The sequence below is a fragment of the Mesoplodon bidens genome (genome assembly GCF_964165515.1).
Source record: "Mesoplodon bidens genome assembly, chromosome: 10".
Lineage (NCBI taxonomy): Eukaryota > Metazoa > Chordata > Mammalia > Artiodactyla > Ziphiidae > Mesoplodon > Mesoplodon bidens.
Genome location: NC_138172.1, coordinates 59,902,325 through 59,914,014, shown reverse-complemented (window position 1 = coordinate 59,914,014; position 11,690 = coordinate 59,902,325).

Here is an 11,690-nt window from a genome sequence, read left to right as displayed (position 1 = left end):
ACCCAACTAACACAACTGGCTATATAGTATTGTACTGCAATAGGTTTATAATACTTTTCACACAAATAATACATTAAAAACAAACACAAAATTAAAGAAAACATTGTTAATCTTACAGTACAATACCTTGAAAAGTACAGTAGTACAGTACAACACCTGGCATACAGGGGCTGGCATCGAGTGAACAGGCAAAAATAGTTACTGACTAGAGAAGGGAGAGGAGGTGGGAGATGGTAGAGCTGAAGGATCATCGGCTATAGGAGATGGAGGGCAAGCTGCAATTTCACTCATGCCTGCCTGACGTTGATGGCACAGGTTCTGGTTCCTTGCTGGATTCAATTCTATCTACCTGAAAAAATGATCCAGTGATGTCTGTGTAGTAGCTCTTTTTTTTTTTCTCATCCTAGAAGACACGGTAGCACTGGATTGCACTCTGAGCGGCTGCTGCAACCTTCACGTACCATTCTATGTTTGGGTCCTGTGCCTCTAAAACTAACAGTGCCTCCTCAAATAAAGAAAATCCCCTTCCCATTTCCTTCATTATGATTGTCTTCAGTTACTTTTTCTTCCTCTTGCCTCTCTTCATCCTTTCTCTGGTAAAGTACACAAAAGCGCAACAACTTGTAGAGGATGCACGGATGTGACAATGTTCTCCAGATATGTGAACTAACTTACATGATTGGACATGCAAATGTACGTTTACATCTTTGAAAGTTCACAACTTGAAGGTTCACATGAAGGGGACTTACTGTGGTTATGTAAGTTGATGAACTCTCAGCTAACTGTCTACAGGTGATATAATGAATTAGATTTCCATCAGAAAACATTTAATTCAAATATGATTATAACCATTGCAAGACTACCACAAAGACACTGGGGCAATTACAAATCTGTTTCTTGAATTATTCTTTGGATCATAAAATGGGAATTCCTCTTAAACATTTTTATCATCTCAGACAGGATACCTTAACTTAAACACCCCCTTAATGAAGCATCAATGTGAGAAGATCACTCTACCTTGGCTTACATTTTTTTTTTACCATGTTCCTTGTCCTCCATGTTAAAGATGGGGAAGATAGCAGAAAGGGAGATGACGTTCTTCCACATCATTTTAGAAACCCTTCTTCAAAGAAAAGAGCAGATACCCAGAGTCAGGTTATCCTTCTTCCTCTACATTGGAAGAAATGTATTTTTCATGCAAGAATTCCTTTCCCTGAATCTTCACATTTCTCAAGACCTTACTGAGTTTAACTTGAGGCTACAAAAGTGGGCTTGCAGTACACTTGGCAAGCCTAAACGCTGTAAACCTTAAAATCTGCCTTCAGGTGCCAAGTGCCTCCACCTTACAAGCATTCAGCAGTTCCCTATTGATGAGATATTGAAAAGAAGGTACTGAAGATGAACTTCATAATAAAGACCTGGAGACCAACAGCTGCAGTAAGAGGAATTCTTTTTCATTTTTATACATCTCTTCATTTTTTATACACAAATATACATACACTTTATGTTTAGTAGACAGAAAAACAGTCTTAAGTAATTCTCAGGGTTTCCCTTCCCCCCATTAGGTTTCTCAGATCTCAGCAACGAGGGGCCAATGAGGGTGGGACTAAGAGTATAGCCAGAGACGTGAAACATCACTGTGTACATTTGTCCAAAATTTCTTGCTATTCTGAAGCACTTCTGGAATCTGCTTTCAATACAGATTTATTCTGAATGTGTCCTAAAGATTAGCTAAATCTTCATTATGTATTTACCTCAACCATTGATTGCTTGTGTGAATGGGGAGGGACATTGTTCAAAGAGCTCGACTACTATTTCAAGTGACCTCGAAATATCCATATTTCAACTTGGATTCTATTCCAGCCATTCTGAACTTGAGTGAACTTCAGTGAAAGAAAATAAAACAATAAAAAATTGTTTATGTTTAACTAAGGCAGAGAGACTCCAAGATGATCATCGGTTCTGTAAGTGTCCTGGGCAATAATTCAGCTTCACAGCCTAAAGCCAGCACCCTTTTTTCCAAATCCAGGCTTTGCCATTTATTCGGCTCTGTACCCTTGGTGACTTATTTTACGACTGTTTCTCTATTTCTAATATGAATACTTAGTGTGGACTTCTCATGTTTCCGGTATTGTTTAAACAATGTAATCTCAATTAAGTCATTTAATTTACTATACTAAAATGTCAGTAGGGTCATTATGCTAACTTTACAGACCAGGTAACTCAAACTCTGAAGTTGCAAGTAAGTTGTGGGTGTCTCCTAGCTATTAGTGGAAAAGTAAGAATTTCAACCCAAGCAACTAGGCTGGAGCAAAGCATGTGATCTTAACCTCTTCAATTGCTACCTCTCAAGGGCTTTGCATGGTCAACTTCCTATAAGGTAATCATTTTTTCTTTTTGTATTGCATTCAATTATATAAAAAATACATTGGAAACATTATGGGCCCTGATATTCTAAATTGTGTTACAAGTTGAAAGAGTTCACATTAACAGAATGAAAAAGTAGAATAAAATATCTAAAATACAAACAAAAATTAGCAGTTTTATCACTGAGTGTACCTGTGTTTAAAATAAATGAGGGACTCGTGGGGAAAAAGCTCCTAGAAACCACTGCATAATTTTAAATGAATATTCATATATAAATCCTGAGACTTGAAAGAGGAAGTGCTGCATGGTGGGAAAACATGGGCTCTGGCTTCAAACTGATTTAGGCTCCAATCTTAATTTACTAGCTGCGTGTCCTGTGAAAATTATACAACCTATGTGAGACTTGGTTTCTTCATCTGTAAAGTTGTATTAATATTTAACTGATAAATAAAACTAATAGATGGGTTAAATGAAGTAATATTTAGCATAGAATGTAGAGTATAAAATTGATCTTAAATATGTCTTAAAGTCACAAAAATAAACACACTGACAATGTGTACATTTCAATAAACACAAAATGAACGTTACGACTTGTGTGACAGTACTTCATTTGTGAAAGACCGATGAAGAGAAAAAAAGAAGTAATTACCATATAGAAGGATTTTATACCTCTTCTTAAATCCGTTTTAGAGTTTCCCTTGTTCTCTTTTCTCTTCTATGATTTTCCATCTTCCCAACTCTTTTATCTTCTGTTTATGTGTAGTTAGGACACTCAGAGGTTGGACTGGATCACTGTGGCATTAATTTGATTGCAGCTCACATTAGCTGACTGAATAGTTCACTCACCTTCACACGACTGGTAACAAAGTGCCCAGTGCAGGCTCAGAACCTTGTAGTGGTTTCTGGGAAAGACAGGGATTTTCAATAATACACTCCTTAATATGGCCAAATTATGAAAGAATTTTCAGTGGAAAAGCAATCCCAATTCATCTCGCCTCAGCTGTGCTGCACCTGAGACAATTTTTTTATTTACTTACCTTTTTGCCTACTTGTTTTTGATCAATTATTAGGAGCTTTCAGGTGTTAAATTAAACACTGGGTGTGTGTGGGGGGAGCTATACAATGCCATGAATATATTTGCATCAATGACACTCATAGTGAAAATGAAATCAATTAAATGTTTTATCTATATTGCTCAGGATCCAAAATAAAAGGGACTGCTAGTTTATGTCAAATACTAAATGCACACAAAATTGGGCAATTATTCCGATTTTTCTTTTGTGGCTTCATGGTTACCATTTCATCCAAAAGAGAAAGTCCCTCAAAGTACCATTTTGTTGTTGCATAAATGAAATATTTCTGGAAAGAGGTACTATGAAAGAGAGTATTACATCCAATTCAGATATTCAATGAAAAATATTAGAGCAAGCTCTAATAAAAGTGGGCTTAGGATGACTGTTAGCAGAAAGTCAGCCATGTGTGTACTTTCTGCCAGAGCAAAGTCATTAACGTGGAGCTGCAAAGAAAGAAAAGAATGTCCTTTGCTACCATTATTTACATCTGTGAAAGCGGGGAGAGTTGGCAGGTAGAAAGCCATTTAGGGATACATTCGACATTTTTATGGAGGAAAAGAAGATACTTCACCCTCCCTGCCCCCATCCCTACCTTTGTATTCTATCATCTAACTTTTCCCCTTCCTCTTACTGTGGAGAAACACTTCAGGGATGCTGTATAGACAGGTCTGGTGTTTTTTCTTTGTTACCAACACATAGCACCAAAAAGTGTGTGAGCAGACACCACATTCCTGTAAAGTTGTTTTTCTGTCACCCACAGAACTCTCTTGACTCTCTGAGTTGGGGCTCAGACCTCACACCTGTAAAGCCTGTACAAGAGAGTCCATCTGTCAGTCACCCCATGGGCTCCTGCAGCACTGATTCTATCCAGTTCTTTTCATCCAGCAGTAAAGAAGTGGATAGAGGGCTATATCCTCAGTCTACAGTGCTACCATCATTATGACGAATGGGAGAGAACCTGGGCTAATTTCACACATGAATATCACTCAGTTTCATCAAAAGAGATGTTATGTTTTAACCAAAAATAGATTTGTAAGAAATCTTTAAAATGAACTCTACTGAAACTGTATTATTATAATTATGGGAAATCTAATTTAGCCCATGCCAGGAATGCATTATTTCACTAAAAGGAAATATATAATTTAAAAATCATTCTTTGAATGTTAAAGCAACCAGGGAGAAAAAGAAAAATAAGAGGGTGGAGCATTGTTTAATCTCAATATCTTTTGTTAGACTAAATGTACGAGTTTAATTACCTATTAAAATTACAAGCTATAGTGATTACATAAGTCTCTAGTTACTAGTAAATCACAAAATTATATCTTATAAAGCCTTCCAAGCAGAAGATCATCCTTCAATTTAATTCATGAATAATTATCTGGGACTCAGGAGTAAAAATAAGATGGCATTCACATTCACAGCAAGAAAAACAGTTTCTTTTTCTTAAAATATAAGTTTTGTTTACTCTCACAAGTAAAGTGAGAACAGAAGCACATACACAACTAAGAATAGATTCTTTAATTAAATAAATCTTTTTATTTGATTATATTGCCCAAGTATTATAGTTATTATAAGTTTCATTGTATTGTTTTTCCCCAGCTTTAAGTATAACTGACAAATAAAATTCATATATATTCAAGTGCAAAATGTGATGTTTTTATATACTTATATGTTGTGAAATGATTACCACAATCAAGCTAATTATCATATACAACACCTCACATAGTTGCCTTTTTTTTTTTTGGTAGTTAGAACACTTAAGATCTACTTTCTTAGTAAATTTCAAGCATACAACACTGTATTATTAACTATAGCTACCATGCTGTGCATTAGATATTTAGAACTCATTCATCCTGTGTAATTGAAACTCTGTAACATTTGACCAAAATCTCCTCATTCATCCAATCTCTCAGCCCCTGGCAATCATCATTCTACTATCATTTTTTATATGTTTGAAAATTTAAGATTCCACATATAAGTGAGTTTGTGCAGCTTTGTATTTCTGTTCCTAGCTTATTTCACTTAGAATAATGCCTTCCAGTTTCATCCAAGTTGTTACTAATGGCAGGATTTCCTTATTTTTAAAAGCTAAATAATATCCATTGTATATAGATATACCACATTTTCTTTATCCATTTGTCCATTGACAGACAAGTAGGTTGTTTCCATATTTTAGCTATTGTGAATAATACTGCATTAAACATGGGAGTGTATATATGTTTTGGAAGAATTCACAGGTGAAGCCATCTGGCCCAGGGATTTTCTCTGTTGGGAGGTTTTTGATCACTGATTCAATCTCTTTACTCATTATTGATCTATTCACATTTTCTCTTCCTTCATAATTCAGTCTTGGGAGTTTGTATGTTTCCAGGAACTTATTTCTTATAAATTTTCCAATTTGTGGGCATATAATTGTTGATAGTTGTCTCTTATGATCCTTTGTATTTCTGTGGTACCAGTTGTGACGTCTCCTTTTTCATTTCTGATGTCATTTATCTGAATCTTCTCTCTCTTTCTCTTGGTTAGTCTAGCTAAAGTTTCGCCAATTTTGTTTATCTTTGCAAAAAGCTGACCGATTGTCATAGATCTCTTCTATTGTTTTTTAGTCTTTACTTCATTTATTTCTGCTCTAACATTTATTATTTCTTTCCTTCTGCTAACTTCGTACTTACTTTGTTTTTCTAAGTTTCCTGATGTATAAAGTTAGGTTATATATTTCATATCTTTCTTTTTTCATAACATAGGCACTTATAACTATAAACTTCCCTCTTAGAACTGCTTTTGCTGCACCCCATAAATTTTAGTATGTTGTATTTCCATTTTTGTTTCTCTCAAGATACTTTTGATTTCCCTTTTGGTTTCTTCTCTGATCCATTGATGGTGTAGAAGTGTGAAAGTTAATTTCCACATATTTGTCAATTTTTCCATTTTCCTCCTATTATTGATTTCTTCTTTCATACTACTGTGGTATGATTTCAATATTCTTAAATTTGTTAAGACTTATTTTGTAGCTTAACATATGATTTATCCTTGAGAATGTTTTGCAGGCACTTTAGAAGAATGTATATTCTGCTGCTCTTGGGTGGAACGTTCTATGTACGTCTGTTAGGTACATATGGTCTATGGTGCTATTCAAGTCTACACTTTCCTTGTTGATTTTCTCTCTGGATGATCTATCCATTATTTAAAATGAGTGTTGAAGTTCCTGTTGTATTGCTGCCTATTTCTTCTTTTAGTTCTGTAATTGGGTACATATACATTTATAGCTGTTAAAATACTCGCTTAATGAATTGACCCCTTTATCATTTTATAGTGACCTTCTTTGTCTCTTGTAACAGATTTTGACTGAAAGTCTATTTTGTGTGGTATAAGTATAGTGACCCTTGCTACCTTTTGGTTACCATTTACATGAAATATATTTTTCCATCCCTTCACTTTCAGTCTTTGTATCCTTGAAGTAGAAGTGAGTCTCTTCTAGGCAGCATATTGTTGGATCCTGCTTTTTTATCCATTAAACCACTCTGCATATTTCATAGAAGAATTCAATCCATTTAAATTTAAAGTGATGTTAAGTAAGACAGGTAATTATAGGTAAGGATGTACTATTGCCATTTTGTTGTTTTCTGATGCTTTGTACCTTCTTGTTCCTTTCTTCCTCTCTTGCTATCTTCCTTTATGATTTGTTGATTTTTTTGAAGTGGTATATTTGTATCCCTTTCTCTTTCTCTTTTTTGTATCTACTAGAGATTTCTCCTTTGTGGTTACCATAAGGTTTACACAAAACATCTTATAACAGTCCATTTTAAACTGACAACAACTTAACTTCAATCATATTAAAAAACTCTACAGTTTACTTCTCCCTCCAAACATTTTTAGGCTATTGATGTCACAACTTACAGATTTTCATATTCTGTAAATTTTAACAAATTATTATAGCTATAGTTACTTTTAATACTTTTGTCTTTAGTTATTGTATTAAAGTTAAAAGTAATTTATACACCACCATCAGAGTATTAAAGTATTCCAAATTTGACTGTATATTTACATTTACCAGTGAGTTTGATACTTTTACATGTTTTCATGTTGTTGCTTTCATTTTAACTTGAAGGATTACCATTAGTATTTCTTGTAAGATAAGTCTAGTGGTGATGAAATCTCTCAATTTTTGTTTGTCTGGGAAAGATATTTTCTCCCTTTCATTTCTGAAGGGCAGCTTTGCTGGGTGTACTTTTGTCTGTCAGTTTTTTTTTTTCTTTCAGCCCTTTGAATATATCAAACCACAGGAGATAGTGCTCACTAACATACTCTGTGTATGTAATAATATGCAGAAAAGAGGAAGATCACAGTAAACTAAAAAATTAGGTTTTAAATTAGGGATACCAAAGAGGAATGAAAGGTAAGCTATCTCTCTAAGGAATCCTAACCAAAGTAAATAATGCAAGCAATCATTAAAGAGGTGGGTTTTTCATAAAACATTACAGTGACAATTCTGTCAGAAGAATCCCTGATTCCTTTTGTTTTCTATCTTCTTTTCAGATTATGAGTTATAAAACATACAGACAACAAAAGGAAATGTTGGAATTATGAAAATTACTTAACCTTATTATAGACTTTATAGTTTTATAGGTAGGGAGAGGGAGAATAAAATATGGACATGACCCTGACCATGCTGTAGAACAGATTTTCAAGATTGCCAGACAGGGGCCATAGTGCTTTAATCAGCTAATTTATGAAAAAATGGTACTTTTGTGTACCATCTTTTAAAGAGTAAAAGATGATAGTCTTATAAAGAGTATCATTTGGACAGAGTTTTAGCATGTCCTGAACGTTTTTACATAGGATATATTATTTCATCTCATGATAACCTTAAAAATTCAGTATTGTTATCTACATTTCACAAACGGAGACACAGGTTCAGAGAATTTTTGCAAATTAACAATAACCATATATCTAATAAGTTTCAAAGTTAGTATTTAAATCCGAATTTCACCTCTTTATTCTCTAGAACTTGAAAAGTTAGCAACACATATATTCTTTAAGCAGGAAACTACTTTGTCTTCTACACTAAGAGTTACATTCACCATTTACATAATATGCATAATAAATCATGTAATTACAATTAGCCTGATTCTCTGCTATATCCCCAAAGAGATGCTAACTTTTCCTAATATTCCCATCCTGTCTGATATTAAACTAGCACTAGTCTTACTGATTTGGACATACATTTTAGGTTATCTGATCTACTGTGTACCTATAATAAGATAACAATTAATACAAACTCTTGGCCAGTAGATATGTCACCAAGATTTTATGCATCCTAATGATTTGTCTTTCCCTTTTAGCCTACATATTACCTGAAAGCCACCTATCAATAATGCAGTTAACAGAAAATTTTTATAAATTAACAGAAACCTGTGTTGCACATATTAATTAGTCCTGAAATGTATATCATCTGGCTACTGTACATTCATAGCACTGAATACCAAGGTTAGTGTTCTTTTTTGAATAAATATAAAAAAAATTCCTCCTACCACTGCATTTTAATTCCTTCAGAAAATGCGGAATGGTTAAGAGAGAAGATGAGAGACTTCTCAAGTACACAAGGGCATTTCTTCAGTTATAATTTTTTAAGTAACTCTGATTTCTCATGTGAGTTTTATAACTCAGTGTCTTTCACTAACTATGAGGGAAAACTGTAGCCTTAATTTGTGCATTTTCATCACAGCCAAAATCATTAAACTGGTTAAGACTGAACGACTCTAAATATATCAAGAAGTGAAAAGAGACTTCAAGTTCTGAAAACCTAATCCCAGATGATACTCTACAAAACTTTTTTTCCCTGAGTTTATAAAAATGGGTTGTTCTAAAAAATATATAGACTCTCTTGTGGAAGATTCTGTCTTCATTTTCTCCAGTATACATTTATTCCCCCAAATAGTCTTTGTATGCTTCCTTTTATAACAAATACATGGTAATCTGTCCCTCAGAGAAGAAAATAAGGAAATAATATTATATGCTTTCATTCAAAATGAATTAAACAATTTTAAATGAGGTATAATAACAAATTCCAAAAATAAGAATTTTAAAATAATTATTCCAACAGAGCAGAATGAACCATGTATTAAGTATCTGTGTGTGTGTTTTTTTTTAAATTACTGTCTTATTCTGAACGGAGGGTGTCAGCATAAGTCAACACCAACCAAAAATTGTTCCTAACAAAACAAAGCATTGATTTTCTTTTAACTGTGAATAACAGAATTGACTCCAGGTAGGTTGGGAAAAATTATCTTTCACTAATATGTATATAAAAAATGGATTTTTTTATGGAAAGAAGATGTTCCACATGTTTGTATCTAAATACTGTCTAGAAAATTGATCTCAATAATTAAAGCTATGTTACCACTTAACAGGTAAATAACAAAAATAATTACTGTGGTTATATGTGTGCCTCTAAAGAGAAATAGAGGATTCAAGTAATTCATATGGAAGTACTTAGTTTTCCAAATATTTCAACTTTTAAAAATTCCACACTTGTGTTACATTGATGAGATGTCAAAATAAGAGTTTTCAGGCTTCATCCCACTCAGAGAAACACGAATTTTTGCAACCACTCACAGATGAGAATAACTTTGTGGGAACCTGGGGATCCAGCAGAGGTTCTAGCATGCCATTAGAGCAAAAATATCCAAGAACAGGTACATTAAAGAGGGTAAGAAGAATAGTTTCACTTTAACAACATTGTCCTTCTCTAAGGCAGCAAATTTCAATATCAAGAGAGATGCTCTTGGCCTGTGATTTCTTCCACAGGAGAAAATAAGCATGTAGCGAACACCCAGCTTTCTTACCCACATAGGTGCAGCCCAAGAGGCCAATTCTTTCCTTTTCCACTCAGAACACTGTGTAGATCAGTATGGTTGAATAGTCTGGAGAGCTGGGAGCAGGGAAAAGAAATTTTAAGAAAAAAGAAAGGTTTGAAATATATAACCTAAATTTACACCTCAAGAAACCAGAAAAAAAGAAGAAACTAAGCATAAAGTTAGCAGAAAGAAATAAATCTTAGAGCAAGAATAAATAAAATAGAAAAAAACAATTAAAAAAAGATGAACAGTAATAAGAACAGCAACAAATAAACAGCAATGTTTTTAGAAAAAATAAAATTAGCAAACTTTTAACAAGACTAACCAAGAGAAAAAGAGAGGAGATTCAGATAAATGAAATCAGGAATGAAATTAGGAATGAACAGATAACACAGAAATACAAAGAATCATAAAAGACTACTATCAACAATTATATGACAACAATTTGGAAAATCTATTGTAGAAGGAATAATTTCCTGGTAACATACAGTCTCCCAAGACAATTATGAAGCAAAAGAAAATGTGAATAGACCAATAGTGTGTAAGGAAATTGAATCAGTAAACAAAGTCCTCTCAACAAAGAAAGCACAATCCCAGATGACTTCATAGGTAAATTTTACCAAATATTTAAAGAAGAATTAATGCCAATCCTTCTTAATCCCTTCCAAAAAATTAGAGAAGAGAACACTTCCAAATTCATTTTATAAAACAAATATGACCCTCATATCAAGGTCAGATAAGGACACTATGAGAAAAGAAAGTTACAAGCTAATATCCCTGATGAACATACATTCAAATATCATAAACAAAACACTAGCAAATCAAATTCAACAGTACATTAAAAGGATAGTACACCATGATCACTTGAAATTTATCCCTGTGATACAAAATGGCTCAACATACCCACATCAATAAATATCATATCACATTAACAGAATGAAATATAAAAACCATATGACCATCTCAATAGATGTAGAAAAAAGTATTTGATAACATTTTCAAAATGTCTCTACTACCCAAAGTGATCTACAGAATGAATGCAATCCCTGTCAAAATCACAACAGCGTTTTTCAAAGTAATAGAAAAACTAAATTAAAATTCATAGGAAGCCACAAAAGACCCCCAAAACGCAAAGCAATTTTGAGCAGGAAGATCAAAGCTGGAGGCATTACACTGCCTGATTTCAAACTATGAAAGCTATAGTAATCAACACAGCATGATACTGGCATAAAAATAAAGACCAATTGAGCATAATAGAGAGCGCAGAAATAAACCCATGCACATAAGGCAACTAATCTTTGACATGGGCATTAAGAATACACAATGTGGAAAGGATAATCTCCTCAATAAATGTGTTGGGAAAACTGGATATCCACATACAAAAGAGTAAAAC